At 43.9% G+C, this 20,987-nt stretch overlaps 1 protein-coding gene and 1 long non-coding RNA gene across 3 annotated transcripts in view; one reads left to right on the top strand and one right to left on the bottom strand.

Moving 5' to 3' along the window:
- Positions 1–20,987, top strand: part of rbms3 (RNA binding motif, single stranded interacting protein) — a 166,132-nt gene that overhangs the window by 10,336 nt on the left and 134,809 nt on the right. The gene's annotated exons all lie outside the window — the stretch shown is intronic.
- Positions 12,928–19,893, bottom strand: LOC137606950 (uncharacterized). The gene is made up of 3 exons (XR_011037939.1): positions 19,774–19,893; positions 18,039–18,061; positions 12,928–14,063 (listed from the first exon to the last, which is right to left on the bottom strand). It is a non-coding gene; the product is annotated as an uncharacterized lncRNA (long non-coding RNA).

The raw sequence follows: 20,987 nt of genomic DNA, 5'->3' as shown, positions 1-20,987 counted from the left end.
GGACTTTCTGACCTTGACCTGGGAGGTGTTCTGGTATCTCGTTGTCGAGGCACCTCTCTGGGGGTCTCTCCGACTCCCGTGAGCCGTCGTCTAACCTGCCAGTCATTTGAATTCCTCTCACCGAGGTCGGGATGAAAGAGCAGCTCATCGGAGTCGAGGTCGGTCGGTGCGTGGCGGGAGAAAAGTGAGACGGCCTTAGTGCGAAATGCCAACGCTTTTCCCGCAAAGCTAGACTCATCAAAGTGGGATTAACGTCGGATGGACAATCTCCCTCGACGGGCGGACACTGATGGTGTAATCTGAACCAAAATAGAACACGTGGACCAGGTGCTGTCTGCTCATCGTCCCACCGTTGGGAGGAATTCGACTCTGAAAGTTTTTTCCATCCAAGTTCTGATCCTTCTCAAAGATCGCGTTTGATTTTTGTCCGGAAATCGGACATCTGATGATGTTGACTGTCTTGTGTTTCCTTTCTAGCCGCCGCTTCACAGCACCCTTTATCGCTAATGAGAGGAGCCGCGCGTCGCCTGTTAGCTCGAGCTAAATCAACCATTTGCTAACAAATAAACTCAGAGACAAATAGCAACATCATTCTTAATTTGCAAAGCTGACAGTGCAAGAAATGAGGCCCAGTATCACTCCCTCCGTTTAAGACTTTGTCCTCCGAGCCACAGAGCCGATAGGCGCCGACGGTTTGCCGACAATTAAATATGATGTATTTATAGATTTTCAATGTGACCTGTTTTGCTATAAAGCAGTCAAGAATTTGCCGTATAGAACCAGAACTGTTTAGATATGATAGGCTCAGCTGACAGTCAGTAATGGAGGCAAACGGAATTTGTTTATTGGGGGCGATTTATTTTTATTTGCTCTGTGGTTGTCGGTATTGATGTTGCTCCTCTTACAGTTTATTGACTTCATCTGAATATTGGAAAATGTGGTTTCTTTATGGATTGTTAATACAATGATATTAAAAAAAATGGACAAATAAGCATTGCCTCACGGGACTGAATTCTTCTTGCTTGTTTACTTACCCCCCATCCCGGGCAAGTGGTGTGTTCACTGACACTCCCTACTATTCGGTATGCCAAGTGCTTTTGGCATGGTGGGCTAAGCGGCTCACGTTACACATTAGGAACAAATCTTATCTAATATTTTACAAACGTAACATTCTTGCTGTGTTTAAAAACTAATAATCCCAAGTGACAAATCTAGCGGTGATTTGATAAATGGCGAGCTGGTGGGATGGAAATGACGTGTGGAGAGAATCCGAACAAACATTGATGGTATCTGCAGTCTTAAATGGTTGGCAATGATAAGACTCCAAGTAAAACACTAAAATTTTATTTGTATCTGGACGCCTGATCAAACAGACCGCTGAGCGTTTTGCTTCCTAAAATCCTAGCTAGACTTTTCGGTATATCTATTATTCCCACGTGTCATATTTGGTGTCCAAATAAAGGGTAACGCTTCAAAATTTGGATCGGGAGTTGTGCGTCCTATAAAAAGACTGCCTGCTGTTCCCGAAGGAGAGGTTTGGCTCTTACCTTAAAGTGGCATGTGGATGATTCATAGTAAAAGGTACTCGCTTTATCTTTTAGCGCAAGGCACCGCTGCCAATGACCTCTCCGATAGTCTCCGAGCCAATCCCAGGATGGACAGGCGTGTGCACAACCTGAAGTGTTTACAGAGCTGGCAGAGGAAATGAGGTAATTCCGTGGTGCTAATAATGGCCGAGTCTCGACAGAAGATATGTTTCATTTATCCTATCTGCATCAAGGTCGGCGTGGCAATTACCACGACGAAGAGACGCTAAAAAAGAAAATCCACTGGCCCGGTGGTGAGCGTACAACAAATCACCTGTGCTATTCAGGGCAGGGGAAATTTAAAAGGGGTGATATAAAGTGTAGCTCAAAGGCAGACTGTTTAAGCATGGAGGATGTGAGTGAATGGTTTATTACCCGGCCCGGCAGAGTAGCTCTAAAAGCCTGCTGCAAGCTCACACCTTTTATTCGGTAATACTCATGTGGCTGGTTTAGGGGACATAAAATACAGCTCGTTCTGTTACTGAGGGAGATATCAACTAGTAGCCTTTTTTACGTCGCGATTACAATAACGGCCTTCGTAACGGTTCCCGTGTTGCGCCCACGTTTTCATTCATTCCTTTCCAAAACACATGTTCGGCATAAATACGACACAATTACCAGCAGCATTACCTGCTAGATTAGAACGACCAACACAACGGGGGGGGGGGGGGTTGTCTTGGTTTGCTGGGGATCCATCCATCCGGATCCGCTCCTCCGGCCGGATTGGCTGCTCAGTACCTCGGTGTGTCCTTCCTGATTCCTTTAACACCGTTTTCCCGCTTGCCCTCATCCCTTCTTCGCCTCCTTTCCTTACCTCGGTGCTCGTTACAGGCTGTCAGGCTAGCAGCGCCGCGTTCATGCCGGTCGGTCAGCTTGGATTGGCATGCACAGCGTGTTTCCTGGACTGACCTGCCTGCCTGTGTTGCACTCCTATTAAAATTCCTGTGCCAGATCCCCAATGAGGAGAGTGTAGCAGGGTCAGCCCGGCTTGCTGGCCTCCCTCCCCCTGCCTGCTTAATGAAGAGGATGCCTGTTGGGTTCATTATTAAAAAATCTGCAAATAACAGACGGAGGGAACGGGGTGATGGAAAAGTGGAGTTTGGCGTGATGGCAATATTGGAGAGAAAGGACTGGGGGGAGGGGATGGTAATGCTAAAATGGTGGAATACGCAAGATAATAGATACAACGGATAAATATGAAAAGAATATACGGTTATTTAAGAACAAAACAAGACGTTCTTTTCTACAGACCAAGAAAATGATGGGCCATTTTTAAAAAAACTTTTAAACCGGTATATTCAGCCACTTCCTGTCCAGATGTTTTCTATAGGTTGAGACAGGTTATGAAGGGATGAAGAAGTCATAAATAAAATCTTAAAAATGATTGAAAAACAAAAGCATAGTCGGTTTAAGGTTAGTAAGTTGGACTAATATCTTCCCTTCTTTTGATTTTTACGATAAGTTTCTGAATTTTTTCCGGTTTAGACAGTTGATTGAATGAATGGTCTCTGGATTTCTACAATAGCCGAACCCTGAAGAAATCAAAGGATTACTTTTATTCTGAAGGCCAGGAATATGAAGCCTCAGATGGTAAAAACATGCAGGGGTGAACTTGACCACAAGGTTTGAATTAAAGACGACACTTTTCTGATGTTTGGTTCAAAAGTAATCAATATTCAGGACTGAATACCAGTATGAAGGTTATGAGGATCAATGAGAGGAACCTGTCATTTCAGACAGCAGCTGTCCATTCATTGGTATTAGTGAAGAAATTTGTGATTTTACGAGTCGATTTTACTGTTAGATATAACGGCGTGTCATCGGCATAGCAGCGAAACTAATCAAATGTAATGGTAACACAGATTAGAAAACACTTCTTTTTTTTTAAAATTGAAAAAAAAAAGTTTAACATAATGGGAACAGGGATTAGTCAACAAAAATTAAAAAAATAAAAAATTTAAATTTAAAAAATGCATTTGAGACTTATTTGGAACCATAAAGTGAATAAAGTGGAATCCTACATGTGTGGTCTCAGTGGAATATTATGTCCACTCAATATTCCAATAGTTGTCACGAAAATTCCACACGCCTCAGCGCCTGCTTGTGTGTCAATTATCCGTTTGCTGGAGCAAACAATAATTACACCGGGATCATCTTGTAACTACGCATCAGACCATTACGTCAGAAAACATTCCATCGGTGCTCGTTGTTTTAGAGCAGGAGTATAATTCATTACAGCTGCTTGAAATGCATCCAGTGTCAACGGCGGTCTGCTGCAGACGCTCTCAGTAAGTGATGTGGGGCATTGTAGTGGGGTATTAATAATAACCCCAGAGGGCCCAGATATTTTGTACTACTGTATGTGCATGTTGCTTGGTTTTGCTTTTTGGCATTTCTATCTGCAGAACTTCCCGATTATATCCTTCCCAGGTGTCCCGTCTCCCGACGCAAAACTTCAATGCAAATTGCCGAACTGCAAAGAGCGAGACACAACAGCATTAACGTGTGTTGTGATCTCAATTGTGGTATCATGTTTGGAAAAAGTGCCAGAAAGTGGATGAAAAAACAAACGGACTGCGAGGGGGAACGCTGCCGCTACGAAACGGCTAACGGATGTTTGTATGGTCTTCATGCGTCGCGACCGGGGCTATCGGGTTCTGGTTTCTGGTAAGCAGCCGACCACAGGGCCTCTTAAAAATGAAGTCAAATTAATTGAAGACGGATATCGGATCTTTCTGCTCACGAAGCACAAAAGGGGCAAAAGAACGCATTGAAGGAATGAAATGAAAAGAAACGCGTGGAAGGCATGTCTCCATTTTGGCGCCGTCTAAGTCAATGTTTTATTCAGAGACTGCTTAGATTAGCATAACGAAGCTTCCCATCAGATTCCATCAGGCTTTGATATTTACAGTCGATCACAACTATAATGACAACAAGCAGCGAGAACAGGGGAACGCTGCTGTAAGGCTTTCCGAGACAAGGAAGTCACTAAAATATCAAGCACCTCAGCTATTACCGTTATTCTCATAGCAGAGCGGGAAAAAAATCAGATGATTTAGATATGATAAGGCGCTTGTTTGGATTAAACAACTGGAATCAATTGATGGAAAGTCCGTACGTTGTTTTCTAATCTAGGTAACAATCGGTTGCCCCGTCCTCGTGCCGAAAGTAAATCCGCCCAATGATCGGAGAAGGCCTTAACCCAATGTTTACAACGGGGCCCTGTCGATATCCACAGGAGCTGCTCGAATAAACAAACCATAAATGCCGGGCTTCTGCTGGCCTCAGAGATTACGGCTGTAACTATGATTAATTTTAACAACCCGAGCTAATTGTCTCCGAAACTTTAACAGCAAATATGATCTAGCCTTGGGTGCGTTTCTCTCCTGTAATGAAGAATAATGAGCAGTGGAATTATTGCTGGCACTTCTTTTTTTTTTTTTTTTCGCGGGAGATTTGTGGCGAGCAGGGAGGCCGGCAGGATGTGAATCAGCTGGAGAGGAGAGACTAGATCTATCTGAGTGTCTGTTACGTCTGGGAGGAAATGAGCGAGGAAGGAAAGAACAGAGACTCGTGTTTGGTTTGAATCCGAAGCCCTTGACAAATGTGATCGAGTTAGCCTTTTCGCTTGTGTGTTTTGTATCATCCCCTGTTTCTTCCCGGCGCTCCATTGCTTCCAGGCAGCGAGTTGCATCTTTAGAGGCGTCCGATGAAACCTTTGCATTTTTGTCTTCATAAAGATATACTCCTCTCCTCTTTACCTTCCTCTCTCTGAATACCTCCCCCTCTTCCGCCCCTTTCCATCTAGCTTTCTGTCTTTTTGCCCGGACACATCGATGTGTCTAACACTTGGCCTTGAGCGATGTCTGTGATTTGCCTTCAATCTTCGCTGTCTGCTGGAACACCACCTGAGGCTGGGGAAGCGACCTCCCAGGAGTGGTTTTGACACCCCCTTTTATCTACACCCCCTACCCCCCACCAGGAAGACCAGGGTGGCAGCGAGGTCCAGCCGGATACCTTCGAGCCCTACATAGAAAGATGTGATGTGAAGTGTTTAAAAGGAGGAAGACACCTCCAGCACTTCTGACTCCTTCCTGAATTCTCACCTGGTGGACAGATCCGATCTGGTGTCTTCTTCTCGTCCTCCCTTCCCTTTCTTCCTGTTGTTCGTGGGAGTAATTTGAGCATCGGTATGACCGGCACCGACTTGCAAAAGGATTAGTATTGTTATCACATTCCACCTCCACCAGGGCACAAGAAGACCCTGACCTTTAATGTAATCACTCTAACCTACATAGTATCTGACAAAGCACAACCATATCCCTATCTGTCTCCGCCTATGGTCCACTTGTACCATGGGGGGGGTGGAGGGTGGGGAGGGGGGATCAACAGATGGAATGAAATTTATCAGTGCCGTTGGATTGAGTGCGTATGTCAGACTTCAGACGTTGGGTCGCCAACACGGAACTCAAATCCGGACCCCGTATTTCATTTCGTGTGCAGCGGCCGACTACATTACCAGAAAGGTTGCCGTTTGTCAAGGGGAAACCAGTAGCTGATTCTCAGTCCATTAGGATGGGGGGGGGGTGGAGTGGAGTCGGAGTGGGGGGCAGGTTTAGATGCCCCTTAAATTATTGAACTATAATTCAGCTGCAATCCTTGAACAAAACAGACTCCGGCTCGGACTGTACGTCCATGGATTGGCCTTCGCACTAACCGGGAAATTATTGTGCACCCAGGTTATTATTGTGAAGGGAGATTTGATGTTATTATAGTCATATTCATGAACATAAATGCTGGAAACGGGGCAAACGCTTGCATTTCAACCCAGGTTTAGGCTATAAATACCCCTGCCTGGGTCAAACGACCATGTGACCCCGGCTACAAGTGCAGATTGTACGACTTTCCCACCAGAGACAGTATCCAGATGTTAGTGACTGTTGCTGGGCATTCGTACAGGGGCGAAGTTGGAGAGACTTTCACAGATTAAAAACAGGGTGATGGGGTTGCAAAAATGTTTCCTCTCCACAGTCTTCCTTCATATTTATGGTATTTTTCACTGGAACAGTTGTGCTAAAAAATAACCTGTATAGCTGAGTAATTTGCTGGATTTGTTTTCAACAATAGCCGTATTCCAAATGACTCAGACTGTCCAGTTCTCTGCTTGGCCTTGTTATAGATGTACTGGAGACGGTTGTGGAACTTCAGAGAAAGCCTTGAGGAAATACATGTGCAGATGTGAAGTCTGGTTTTTGCTTCAGTTGACAAAAAAATGCAGAATTTGAACTACGTGATGGTGGTCGATAGCACTTATGCTAACGTGACTTTAATTAGACGATGAAGGTCTCCTCAAAGACGCTTGACATCTTCTAAACTCCTTAACGTACCTTAAAAGGAAGCCAGTTTAAAATCAATAAACACTTAAGACTGGTTTGGCTACGCTGTGACACTAGCATGACCGGTACCGTACTCAGATGTCATGATGTTGAAGGTATCTTTATGGCTTCGTTGGTAGGATTGGATGCTCAAAGATATTTCTTTTGGCCTGTTACCTGAACGTCCTGCCAGTAAATCCTTATTATATCGTATTTCAACCGAAGCACTCAAGCAGCCTGAAACCTTGTAGGTGTGCAATTCATTAACTGAAAAGCAAAGAATTACAACCAGCCTGTCGTGCAGGACTCTCTTGAAGTGTTGAAGGGGACGGTCATCTTCAAAATTAAAAGCAAGGAGAGTTCTTGAGAAATCACCTCATTAATTTACTCCGAAAAATGAGATGAATTTGTGTCGTTGTTCGACTTTTAATCTTCACAGCAGGGTATCGGGAGTCCATTTGTCTTTCAAGCACTTCACTGGAATCTTTTGAGTTCTCTTTGTTAGTCTTTTAGTTCTCTGTCGGTCTTCCGTTGACGTCTTTATCTTTATAAGAACACTTTTCAAATGTTCCTCTCAAATTAAACACCAATATGTTTTCAAGATCCCTGGCTTTTGAATTTTCACCTCATCATCTATGGAGATTAAAAAAAAGAAGAAGCTGCGACTGCATTGAATGTAGGTAGGACCCTACCTCATTTAGCTTTCACCGATTAGCTCATGTAGTTAGCTTGGGCTGTTGGGAAAGCTGCTGATCAAACTCCAGCAGACTAAACAATGAGCGCAACACGGACCGTCTCAAGTGAACGATGTATTTTGGCAGTTTCTTGTTAAAATGTAAGTGGAACACAACCACCTCATGGTAACTACTCCCTGTACTACTGTAATTTTCATAAAATGATGTTGAGTTGCAGCCTCATCTAATAATGCTCATAACTTTATTTCTTTATTAGCTTCCTGAGACGCTAGAGGAGATATTAAATCAGGTTCAGCGAGTGCTTCATTACTCAATCACAGGAGCATCATTTACCCGAGTGGGTTCACAGAGGAGAATGATGGTCACTAAGATCTTGTTCATCTGAATGACTTTTCTAGGGGCTTCCCCTCCTCTCCAGCTTTGGGTGTCTTGAGTGGGCAAAAATGCCCAAGCTGCTTAAAGTTGGGGAAATCCCAAGAACTGTTTCTACCAGATGGTTTGGCATCAAATAAATCATTAACCTAGTAGAAACACATTTAGGATAAGCATTTTTTAAATACTTTTCCCACCCTGGACTCTCAACAACATGTCAGATTGTGTTTTCCCATCCAAGTCTATCACATCGTTGATACTACAGTCCACTTCTTGGGGCTTTTTTAGCTGCAGTGTATTGGATGGGCCATTGGATTGAGCCAGGAGTCTTGTTGGGGCCTGTGGGAGGACATCGGTGCATATTAAAAGTGCTGAAGAATCCAATCAGCCTGTTCGCAGGCATCCAGCACCAATAGGCCAATGCACTTAGCAGCGCTACTCAAGGGCTTAATTAGAAAGATGCTTGTGTATTGTTTGTTTTCAGGCATTAGTAATGTCTGTGTGTCCTGATAATGGAATTGGCTTGGAAATGCAATCGTGGGGCTGCGCCTTCATGGTGTTTGGACTGATACCGCTTGTCAACACCATTGTTTCTTCGCCCTCCTCTGGAGCTCATATCAATGTCAGTGAAGGAAGACCTGCAGCAGCCAGGAAAACCCTTCAGCCGGAGCGGTCAGACTTACCTGTCCACTAATAAGGCCCTCATGCCTGGGAAATGTCTGATGGATTAGAAATTACCTTTCATTATCGTCTTCCTCCCTCGACTCCTGACCTTTTGCCCCAGTGAAAAACGGATGTGTGAACAACAAAATGTAGCTTACTCAGCATTTTAAATTAAGCTATAAGGGTGATAATTTACAGTGAAATTAAGTCCAGCTGCTATACCTTCAAATGAAAATGTACGACTTTATCTAACAGTGATATGTATTTACATTGCTATAAAAATCCGTGAAGGTGTCTTGATGGGTAATTATCCCGTCAAATTTAAGGAAAGGTCGCGTTTCTTTTCCATGGTGGGATAAAGACTATAAGTAACCTTCACCTACACGAGTAAATCAGTTCACGACCCAACCAGACAATCCATGTCCACTGACACCAACCTGAGGAGTCCTTTCACTCGTTGAGGGAGGAATTCAATCAGTCAGACCGTGGGGTAAGGAAACTGGGTATCCGACACAGTTATGCTTCAGCAATATTCAATTTGGAACTCGGCCCGCTTCAGCCTGGGGCCTGTAGTGCATCATTAATGAAAGTCACATTAGGCATCCCTGCCGTCCGTCTCCACCTCCAGGACGTTTCACGGCTCATGTTCATGGCCGTGTCCCACTCAACCGGACTCTTACAGTGTGCTTCGTTGCCTTTTGCACAGCTTCCTCTCTCGTGACGCGTGTTCTTGTGGTTTTCCATTGATTTCATTTATTTGGCGAAGGCGCCCCTATCTCATCCGGTCCCCCTGACGCAGTTCTTTCTCTATCGTCAACGGTTCTTGGCATTTACGTGTCTTTCTCTGCTGTTTCTTGCGTGACTAACTGGAGGTCATGGATTCCTACATTTATGCAGGGGAGATTAGATGCATGGTTTTGGTTTCCTCACCTTACGACCTTTGCTTAACTCAGTCATAGCTTGACCTGGTGTCTCGGACCTTCGCCCCTCCAGTGAAGTGGGGGGTGCCGAGGCATGCTGTGAAGGCCAGCTCATGTTGCCAACTTTCGCTGTTTGCTAGGAGCTCCAGTTGTGCTTCCAGGGTGTAAGTTAATGTGCTCTCTGGCCTCGTTGTGTTGGGGTGATTTGGTCAAACCAGGTCAAATTCCAGAGCAGGAAGCTAACGCTGCATTTTTCTCTTGTTGTTTCTAAGTTGAGCGTTGCTAGAAAGCTTCTAAGAATAAACCTATTAGGAATTTCCAGAACTTAGTGTGTTCACCAAAACCATTACTGTGGAAATACCCAAGTGTTTTTATTTGAATCTTTAACAGAATTAGAAAGATTGATGCCTCAGATGAAGTTCATCCGGGTGTAGCATCGCTGCTAGTCATCTGATTTAATGTGGTTTGGATGTTGGAGAAGGGTAGGTAGGAAGGAAGGAAATACAGGAAGGAAGGAAAGAAGAGATGGCAGGTAGGGAGGAAAGGTAAGAAGGAAAGGAAAGAATATAGGAAGGAATAAAAATGGAAGGGTAGGAAGGAAGGAAAGAAGGAAAGAAAGGTAGAAAGGAAGAAAGGAACAAAAGGTAGGTAGGAATGAAAGGTAAGAACGAAAGGAAGGAAAAAGGAGAGGTAGGTTGGAATGAAGGGTAACAAGGAAAGGAAGGATGATAGGATGGCAGGAAAAAGGAAAAGTAGGAAGGAAGGAAGGGTGGACTGGTGGAGAAGTATAAATTAATAAAAGAAGAGGTGGGTAGGAAGGGAAGGAGAAAACAGGACAAAATGAAGTAAAAGAGCAATAAAAGAAGGGACAAAGGAAGCCAAGAAAGGATAAACGAGTCGCTGCAGGAATACCAATACTGTGTGACGGCTGGTAAATCATGATATTTATTTGTTTGTGTTGTCTGGGTGTTTCTTCGCTGCGGTGACAGATAAACACGTCGTCAACAGGAATCCCGATTTTGGATCTCTCTTAAGGGGCCCCTTGTTCCTCCCCGACTCTTCACTTGACTTTGTCGTCTATATCATCACCACCCTTATCCTGTCATCCCATTTTTTTTGTTCATGCCAGCTGTCAAAAGAAATGACTCTTGTCTGTCTCCCGGGGGAGATAAGATGTGCGGAAAGAGGTTTGAGGATCCGATGTTTGTCTGATTGGGATCACGAGGCGAGGGTTATGGTTTGGAGTCCAGAGCCGGCTTGTGGTATTTATTATTTCTCCTGTGCATGATGGCCCCAACACACACACACACACACACACACACACACACACACACACACACACACACACACACACACACACACACACACACACACACACACACACACACACACATACATACATACACACACACACACACACTCTCAGATGCAGCTACACACATGCCCTATGAGTAATTTCAGTAAATTTAGTCTGGCACCGGACCACCCCACTTCCTCACAGCTTGAAAGGCTTTATAAAACAGGGTGTGGAACATGTGGAATTTGTAATCTGTCATCTGCAGTTGGCCTGCGTGGTCGCTGCCCACTGAGGACGCATGCTGCAGTGTGAGCGGTTCAGTTGTGCATTGCAGGGAAGTGCAGCAAAATAAGACAAAACCTCCAAATGATCTGAAAGGAAACTTGCAAAACGGGGCTGGAGTGAACATCGGGAACAATCTGGAAGCGGGGGTATTCCTCCTGGGCGTACCCTCCCTGCTGCTCCTCTGATTCACTATTGGTGTGGCGTTTGCTGAATGTTGGTGAACCAATGTGCACCAAATCATTTGGCCTCTGGGAGATGACAGCTGGAGCAGGACGTCACTTTAATTTCTTCCACCACGGAACGGCGTTCACTTTTTTTTTTAGCACGTTCCCTTTCGGCTTGCATAACACATAGCGGCGATACGGCCCAACCTGTGGCCTCTGATTGGCTGCCGCGACGTGACTCGTGACATCGCATTTTCATTTTCACGCATTGTGATTTATGCTCGTTTTGGTCTTCCAGAGAATCGTGTTCTCATGTCTGTGCAGCAGCGGGAGGGAAGCTGCGCTCGGTACAGAGGACTAGGACTTATGCCACAAGGCACTTGAGTGCAAGCACTTCATTAACTTAATTAATTACTGCATTCACACAAGTTCTAGTGCTGTAGTTACTTCCTCACATAAGTGCTTTAAAGCCTTTTAACTGCATCCTCCATAACTGTTTTGTTAGATAATGCCAGTGAAGCTAAGACCTAGGCAGGGAGACGAAGAGTTCTGGGTTCCGGCTTCCCAACGACGGCTCAACGTTTCCCCGACCGGTTTATATAACCTCTAAATCCTTTCTTCACGTCAACATTCTGAGGAGCGGGAGCCCCCCCAGTTTGCAAACAAAAACGGGAAAAGCCACTTTTATCCGACGAGTAGAGCACCGGGATCACAGCGTCTTCCATTCGGAGCTGTCAACTCTTCTCGTTGGGGTTGGCGATGTTCCAACATGTCCCTCCCGTGTCACCGGTCTAGGGAGGAATGCGTTCATGACTCTACATGCGGACCCTGTTATGCTTCGCTGGGGTGCAGACTGGCAGGATCACACCCCCCCACACTGTAATCCCTCACTTCCTGTCATTCATGCATTGAACAAGCGATAGAGAGACTGTCAGGTGGACTAGACCAATTTTTGCCCACTTGAAAGGTGCTCATTGCCATTGCGTATTAAAGGAGAATATGCAGCGCTAAAAGGAGGGTAAAAACTTCACCGAAGAGTCTCGTACTTCAAATTCACGATAAAAGAGATACTGGTTTTTTTGGAAACAGGCTGCAAAACATCGTACTGAAAGGTGAAAATCCGGCCTTTGAATGTGCTTTTGTAAATATTTGAGGCCAGGATATCTCAAGTGTTTTCTTTGCCTGGGCCTCACGGTCGCTAACCCTGCTCTCAAGCAAGGCTGCAGATCCAGACATAAAAGGCAGCTGGGAATGCAAATGTGAAAGAGGGCGATTGCGAGAGTTTCTAAACTATAGGAAAAAGTCGGCCTCCTTTACTCAGCAGGTAATTGTGTGTCCTTCTTTAGTGGAAATCAAAACAAAACCCAAGGATTAATAATGATCTGAGCTCATAACGACTCCTCCAAGCAATACCTTCTCAGCATTTCAGTAAGTCTTATTGCACAAGGCGTCCTCATAAGGGCTTGAAGCTCGCACTGAGCGGGCCGCTCGTCTCCAAACTATACAGTTTTCTTCCGAGTGGTGAGAGAAACTTTATTGAATTTAAAGAAAAATGATAACATCATGTGGAGACAGTGTGCGGAGAAAATAGACTTTTATGAAGAAGTGTTGTTATTGGAGGTCTGCAGTGTTCGCTGACTTGGTGGCAACATGGTTTGTTTTCTCGTGCTCTTGTCTTAATTCTTCATTTCCAACCTCCGTCGGGATTTGACAGAGACGGCAAAACAACAACAAAAAAAGAGATTTCGAGGTTTGGAGAAGAGCGTAGGAACGCAGTTTTCTGTCCGTTCTTTGACCTACGCCCTTCGGGGTTGTCATTCATCTGACGAATGTTTGCGTTAGCCTGCACGATTTATTTGTTCGTCCTTTTGTGTTGCGTGGCTTTCTTCCAGCAGATACTCGCTGTTGAAGTTTGCCAGGTTTTTTTCCACCACATGTAAGCAAACAACGTTCCGCACAAGTTCATCCGTCCTCTTTCATCTTTCGTAAAAGGCAACAGATTCCCTCCGCTGAACTTTCACTACCGATGCACAAAGCCTGACAGATGTACACATTTGAAGGTGGTATCAGGTTCCTTCAAGGTTTAAAGTGGGGGTGGGGGGTGGGTCTGGCCTAGAAATAGCAGTGGGAGCTAAAGGTCCACGTCATCCTGAGAGATGCTGCAGTACCCAGGGCCCATCTGGAGGGAACAGGAAGCCAAGGACGCTGCAAAAGAAGAAGAAGAAGAGAGGAAGACGTGATGCGAGCCCGTCCTCATCGGCCTTGGGTTTAATGTTTGATCGTTAGCAGGATGGTTTGGGGTTGTTTGTTCGTTTCTTTGCGTATTTCTATTTGTCTGGGGTCTGGAAACATGCTATGTTAGCGCTATATTACTTACCCCTGCCCAGTCATGGATGTTTATCGGCACATTTTACCTTTTCTGGCTCCTTCCTGTAGGTCGGGAAAATCTTGGCACATTTATTCACTGTATGAAATAAGTGCTGTGGAATATTAAGATAAAACATTTCAATTTGTTTGACTCTAGTGTTTTATTCTTTGACTCTTCAGCTGCTTTCCAGAGCTTTGTGAAGTGAAAATCATTTCTGTATCCACCCTGTGATTTGGATCCGCTTGGATTTAATGGCTTCTTGGATGGTCCGTGTTACACCCTTCCGCCAAGCTGAAGGAAAATCAGGCCAGACGTTTCCGCACGATCCTGCTCTGAAACTAGACAAACAAATCAAACTAAATAATGAAGTCCCCGGAGGAGGCAATAATCACCAAAGACATTTTGAGTCTGAATTATCGTTTCGGATTACGCGAACAAAGTTTTCCAACAATTCTGTGCTCTGAATCGGGATTACGAGGGATACGGTTGCACCAGAGTGTTTGAGTAGCGTGATGTAAATGCTAGCATCTGTGCAAAGACATTAGACATTATATATTATTTCCAACTCCCTACTGCTTTAAGAATTCCATGAGCCAGACCACAGTTCATAAGGTTTGCTTGCTTCCGATGATATTAGCATCCTTGGCGTCCAGCGTCCAGCTCAGATTTGCATATGGGGCAGGGGTATTAAAAAATACCCCCAATGTTTATTTATCTTCCATGAATCTGATGTCCAATAATTGAATTCATCCAAATCAGACCAATATAGTGATGTCGGGCCAAACTAGTCCATCGCCAATAGATTCTCCAATCGACATTTACTTCAAGTTTAATGTAGCAATATCTGTTAGCAAAGGGTAGTTAGTGATGCTAATGACAGGCTATCATGCTATAATAAATAGCCAGCTGTGTTAATGACAGATTTATTCTTCATGAAATGCAGTTTTTTCTGCCCTGGCTCTGGCCATTCCCATCATTTACTGTTCATGTGTGGCTATTTCTGCTTGTGTAGGTGTTGTTTTAATGGCACAGAGCGGGATTTAGTGTGCAGGACTCAGAGGCCTGAGGCAATCAGAGGCATCCATCACCCCTACAGCCGAGGAGAGAGAGAAGGAGACGGAGGGAGTCACAAAGACATGCCGAAACAAAGACGGGGAGAAAGAGAGACGCTGACAGAAGGAGGCGAAAAGGCGAGGTGACACCGCCAGAGGAGTGGGCGTATAAAAAGCATACGTGAGGAAGGAGTGGACTGACGTGGAGGTGTGGAGGTGTGATCCACTCAGACGCAGAATCCAGAGCTGTGGAGTCCACCAGCAGACATTAACAACCTGTCAGGACTGTTGTTAACAACCTGGACGTGCGTTTGGTGCCGGTGTTCCAATGTCAATGTACGATTTTTACAGTCCTCACTTTTTAACATCCATAAATTACTGAATGTTTTCACTTCCTGTTTCACAATAGATGCACAAATACTCCCTCTTTTCCTTTCCTTTCCTTTCCAATCGTCCACCCTCTTTCCCTCAGAAGTCCATTTCCCAGCATACCTTTTTCCCAGACGAGATTAGTAATCCCTCCAGCAACTTCTGGGACTATGACCAGGTTCTGGTCCCAGATGGCCGTGCTTAAGGAAACCTTCAAAAGGAAGACCTGCATCAAGTTAATGATGTGTTTTGAACCCAGTTTGAACCGAGCCCCAGACCCGTTCTAGTCTGCTAGCCTTTAGGAATTCACGCACAAACATACGAAGCAGGAAAAGTAGGTAGTTCTTGATCTCAGAGGGGCTGTTTCTCAAAAACTTACTTAGCAATCATTAAAATTGGTAACTAGAACCAAGGCCGTCAGAGACTGCAACATCCCGCAACAACCTTGAATTAAATTTTTTTACCCTGACCTACTTTCAGGGTAGGTCAGGGTAAGTCATGGGATGTTGCAGTCTCTGGATTCAAAATTTTACTTTGACCTACTTTCATAGGTCAGGGTAAATCAAAGCATAGGTACATCAAAGCACTGGCTTTGGTCTATGGTCTTACTCTCACTGGCCTTCTCCCTCGTCTTTCTATCGTGAGTGTACAAAAGTTGAAATTTGACCTTCACCCAGTTTTCGTAATGTCAAGGTCATCATCTCATTTTCACCCCTTTTGCTGCCTGAGTCATGTGCTTTCTGTTTCAACTTTTTATCTGCAACGGTTGCGAAGATATTTGGTGGACTATTTGACGGACAGATGAACACACAAAAACTGACAATTACAATGCATCCCCTTCCCAGGATGTGATCAATGAGTCTTTCATTAATCAGATATATATTTCAGTTCCATCTTAAAGCGTAAAACTTTATGGGCTGGATTGTTCTTCCAAGGATTCCGTTGCAGGACTTTGTCAGGTTACCCCCCCAAGTCTTTACTCAAGCTTCCTGCAAGGGGTTAATTTGAAGTTTTGTAACTGCTTCTTAGCAACAACAGACACACAATTTATCTAAACACAAACACAATCCTTACTTATTTGGAAGATAGCGATGTTCGCCTAGAGAGAAGGGCTGAAAGGTGATATTTTTATTCTTCACAGACTCACTCAGGATAATATCCTTCCTTCTGTCCACTTCATGTACCCCCCAGAATCTTTGCTTCTCAATCCGTTCCCTTTGTTCCACACTTTGTTGGGGAGTAAACACTGTCTCTTTGACCAGTCTTGTACTCTACTTTGAAATAACCGTGTTTGATGTTGTGCACATGATATATCCTGTTCATTTCTGGAGACTAAAGCAGATGCTCTAAACAGATCGGTCAGAACAGTTTCTGTGGGGATTCCTGTCACAGCGAGGGCAGCGCGGAATTCTTAATCAAAGCACACACTCTAAACCGAGCGCAGCTGACCCCAAGTACAGTAGCATACTGTTTGTATGAGTGGCTGTCAGCCATCCTGCCTGTAAAGTCACCCTCTGACCCAGTTGCCTTGGTTACCACCTAGTCAGTATCCCTCCAGACTCTTATCTGAGATCGCAGAGGAGTTTTCTTACATTTTTATTAGAAGTGGAAATGAAAAGAAGGTGAAAGAGAGGAAACAGACAAGGTGTGGCTTTTTTGGCCTTGCCAGCTCTCTTTGCCCCTGGTGCTACTGAGCATGAAGGCATAAGGGGGTAGGTTCTTTATCACCCACTCCTTCCCCTTTTCTAACAGACGTCCCTCTTAACTAGACATCACATGTCCAGACATTGATTTGCCTTGGTTCTGAGTGAATGTGGCCGTTGAAAGGCTGGTGGACCCATGTGATCTGTGAAATTGTATACTTGTCTCCTAGTGACCCACAGAACCCACCCGGACTGCCGTCCATTGTGTTTTGCCAGTATTGACGGGCACAGCTTGTGTGTTTGGTGGCAGGAAGCTGACTTGTGTGAGGGAGTTGAAGTGACGCGTACAGAAGAGGCTATTTCACGCAATGCAGCCTCTCGGAAGTCAGTCATCAGGACGCCAAAGGAAAGCTGCGTCTCTTTCATTGAAAGCCAAATGGAACAACCAGGCATGGAGGAGCCTCTTGAAGACAATATTCCCTAACTAATGCCATCTGGATGACTTTCCTGGTCTTTGTGTTGAAGCCTCTTTCCCTTAAACCAGTCATCTCAACCTTCATTTCAACAAGGCTTCAGCGCTCTGTTACTCAGTCACTTATTGTCACGTTAGGAACCTCATTTCTGGTCGTTTTATTGGTTTGGAATAAGTTCTACACCAGTGGAGTAGGCTGTCTATTATTCTCCATGTGCCCGTATCACATAGGATACAAGTGTACTTGGACTACGTTGCTAATTGGCTCCATAAGTCAAATTAACTCGTCTCCAGGCTAAACTGAAGATAACCATTCCCAGTTCTGTATTAAACTTTATACATTTTCAATATTTTCTTAATACAAATCTCTTTGAAGATTACAAACAATTAAATCTTATTTTTTAATATAGTCTAGAAAAATCATTGCAGTCTTGTCTTCAGCTGCTTCTTATCGCAGGTCACAGCAGTTGCTACGGGCTAATAATATAATATTATATGTTTTATTCTGATTTATTGTACAGTAACATTATGCACTTTTAATGGTTTACTAGTGATCTTATGATTCCAATATTTGTGTCAGACAGACGTAAAGTTGAGTAAAAGGACGTAAACATGAGTCTTATTTTTTGGAAACTGACGTATAATCGAGAGCGAAACGTCGTAAGCCGAGGTTTACCTTTAAGGCGATCCTGAACCAGAAGGGAACGTGAGCTAGATATGAACGCAAACAGGACGCTGGGATACTGATCTGTTATAGGTATAGCGTTTTAGACTTACCAGGTATCTGATATCAGTTGGGCCTTCAGGATGAGCAGAAAATGAGTTGAAATGAAAGGAAACAGACAAGACTATTAGCCAGTGTTGTACTTTGAGAAAAAAGTGACACTTAGAGTAAAAAAAAAAACAGAACCGAACCCAAACTGTTACCCTTGGGCTTTTGTGCGAGGACACCAACAAACCACGCCGAAGCCATAAAACGGTAGGATTTCACAGAGCGCCACAAAGACATTTTCTTATTAAGCTTTTTCTAACAGTGAACCAATCTGATGTTTCAGCAATAAGCCACAGCTGCTTCTACGACTCTTAACAGACCCCATTTTTGTTGGAGATTTTATGGTAGAAATGCTTCCTGGAAAGCAAGGAATTGTTTGTGTGATCAAATTATTGTTGAGACGGAACCTCACGAGGCAGTTTCATCATAGAGATATAGTAGGGTCATGTTGTGTTCACAGTGAATGTGGGAGAAGCATCTTTCTTTTTCTGCAGCTAATCACTAAAAAAATCACCACCAAATTAAATTTCCTGTATTCTAAAAAAACTGTAAATGTACAATTTATTTGTATTCGTAATGATTTACACAGCTTTCCGTATCTGAATAAACCACTGCAGCTAAAACACCCTTTGTCAGACAAAATCGAACTGAGTTTGACCCTTGCTTCGGATACCTTCTAGTGTTGCGTCGTGTTTAAAGATAACGCTCCCATATGAGGAGTCGGAGCGCCGTCATTCTCGAAGGTGACACCTCCAGCCACTCAGTTTCACCAGGGAGAGGGAGGAAATCACTTAACCGCAGAAATATGAACTCAGCAGAGGCACTATTCTCCGGTTCATCCTGATGTATAAATGGAGCCACAACCTCCATAAACTTTATCACAGCTGAAACTGAAGCATCAACCCCCTCGACTTGCATGTTTAATAATAGATGTTACTGATATCGTCCTCGCTTGTGGATGTACTTACAAATTTCTTCTTGCATGGAGAAAATAATGCAGGTCTCTCCGTTTGTGGTGTGTATTCTCATCCAAAAGGTGATTTATATGGAATGTGAAGCAGAGAAATGCTTCCTCAAGGTTTCACAAGACATTTTAAGAGTTTTATTTGTTGCCCCATTTTAAGACTGGATATCCTATCATTTCATCTGAACAAGCGCGGCGGATGAATTTTCTTGTTCACGCCAAAACATGTTAGACATGTTATTTTTAAAGAGAGGAAATAAGACGGTGTTGAAAAGATGCTGCCGTTGATATTGTCTCAGATTCAGCTTTTTTTTTTTTTAACTAAAGAATGAACTGCTAACAGCAAATTCAACCAATCTCCCAAGGCAAAAGGGCTAAAGTTACAACCCCCTCCTAACGGAAACCCCAATTTATGGGTTATGTTTCAAAGCAGTTTAAAACTTGGTATTTTTGGATGCTATTACACATAAAGAAGTCCAACTTCATGGGTAAGTAAGTGCATGAGTTTCTTATTTAAACTTAATCTAACTTTCTAAAAACCTAAAACTAAATATTCATGTATTTAAAACGCTAAATGAACCCAATCTGCAAAGATGTCCCCACTAAAAAAAACAGTTTTCATTGGTCCTCACGAAGATAGAAAAACAAGATAAAACACACACACATACACGCACATAGAGGATATGATTTACAATATTTTTCTTTCTCGTCATTCCCCTCGGTCAATTCCAAGTAAATCAACTTCATCCCAAACGGACACATAAATACAAGCTCACCCCGACTTGCCCGCATGTGCGATATTCCCCCTCGCAAGAACAAAAGCCCCGTGCAACCAGATCTGATTGGCCTTTATATAAAATGGAGAAATATGGCCTGAGCATTGCTCTCTGATGAGCTGCTGAAAGTCTGTGACATGAATCTGGGTTTGGGGACCAATCATGCATTCCAGCGGAGGAATGTGGAGGCGCTCAGATTACAGCCTCATGTGAAAACACGGCTCTGCCCCTGCAGAACGAAGGGCGGGGAAGATCCAGTCGTTCATGCAGCATAACATCCCAGCCTCATCGTGCTATTATCAATGACTCTTATTGTGTTTTTGCATGAAACGTATTTTAAAAAATCCGCTCTCCCTTGAGATGAAGCGGCGCTAAAACACCTCTGCATACATGCATTAACTGTAAATGCCTGCACTTTGGCTGAATAAGCTTCATTTATAACACTGATGGAGTTCGCTCCAAGGCTTGGGGCGGCACTTAAACTCCATGAACTGGTGAATACTTGTGTTGAAGTATCAGCTTAATGTTCCGTACTTGGGGCTGTTCCTTCTGACTTCAACAGGGGCTGTATAATAGGGCAAGAACGTCTTGATAGTGCTCGATAACTTGCGCCAGTGAGTTGTGGCGGTGAACGTTGATGTGTTGTTGGGATAGCGTATCCTGCCCACCCACAGCTCCCACGTTTTTAACCCCATGACTTAGACCCAATCCCAGGGCCGCTCATCTGTGGAAGTACAGTAATCCATCGCTTGTTTGCGCTTCAAGATGTCCGGCTTCACTGCATCGCGGATTTTTAGTAGGTTGTCACATGATACGCGCATTCTATTGGCTGACAGCACTCGGAAGTGCCCTGCGTTCCAAGACTAATGAAACTCGACGCACTTCCGTGTCTTCAAGAAACACCTTTCTAGTCTATGAGTATGGGAATAATAGAGATATAAGGTGGTTTAATATCAGTAAATATTCAATAACATTTAAATTACAGTAAATAGTAGAATAAATAATTCATTACTCTACCGTGTAATTTTGTTTTTTGCAGGTGGTCCTTGTAAGCATTAACCGTGAGTAACGAGGGATTACTGTATTCCAGTTGTATACAAGCCTGCTGCTGCTGTTATCAACTAGTTATTATAGTATATTGTATATATAGAGAAAAAATGAAAGATTTTTGTTTCCTTGCGAGTGACTTTTCCATTTTCGATGCCATTTGATTC

Source organism: Antennarius striatus, chromosome 14 (assembly GCF_040054535.1).
Source record: "Antennarius striatus isolate MH-2024 chromosome 14, ASM4005453v1, whole genome shotgun sequence".
Lineage (NCBI taxonomy): Eukaryota > Metazoa > Chordata > Actinopteri > Lophiiformes > Antennariidae > Antennarius > Antennarius striatus.
This window is presented reverse-complemented; position numbering and strand designations above follow the sequence as displayed.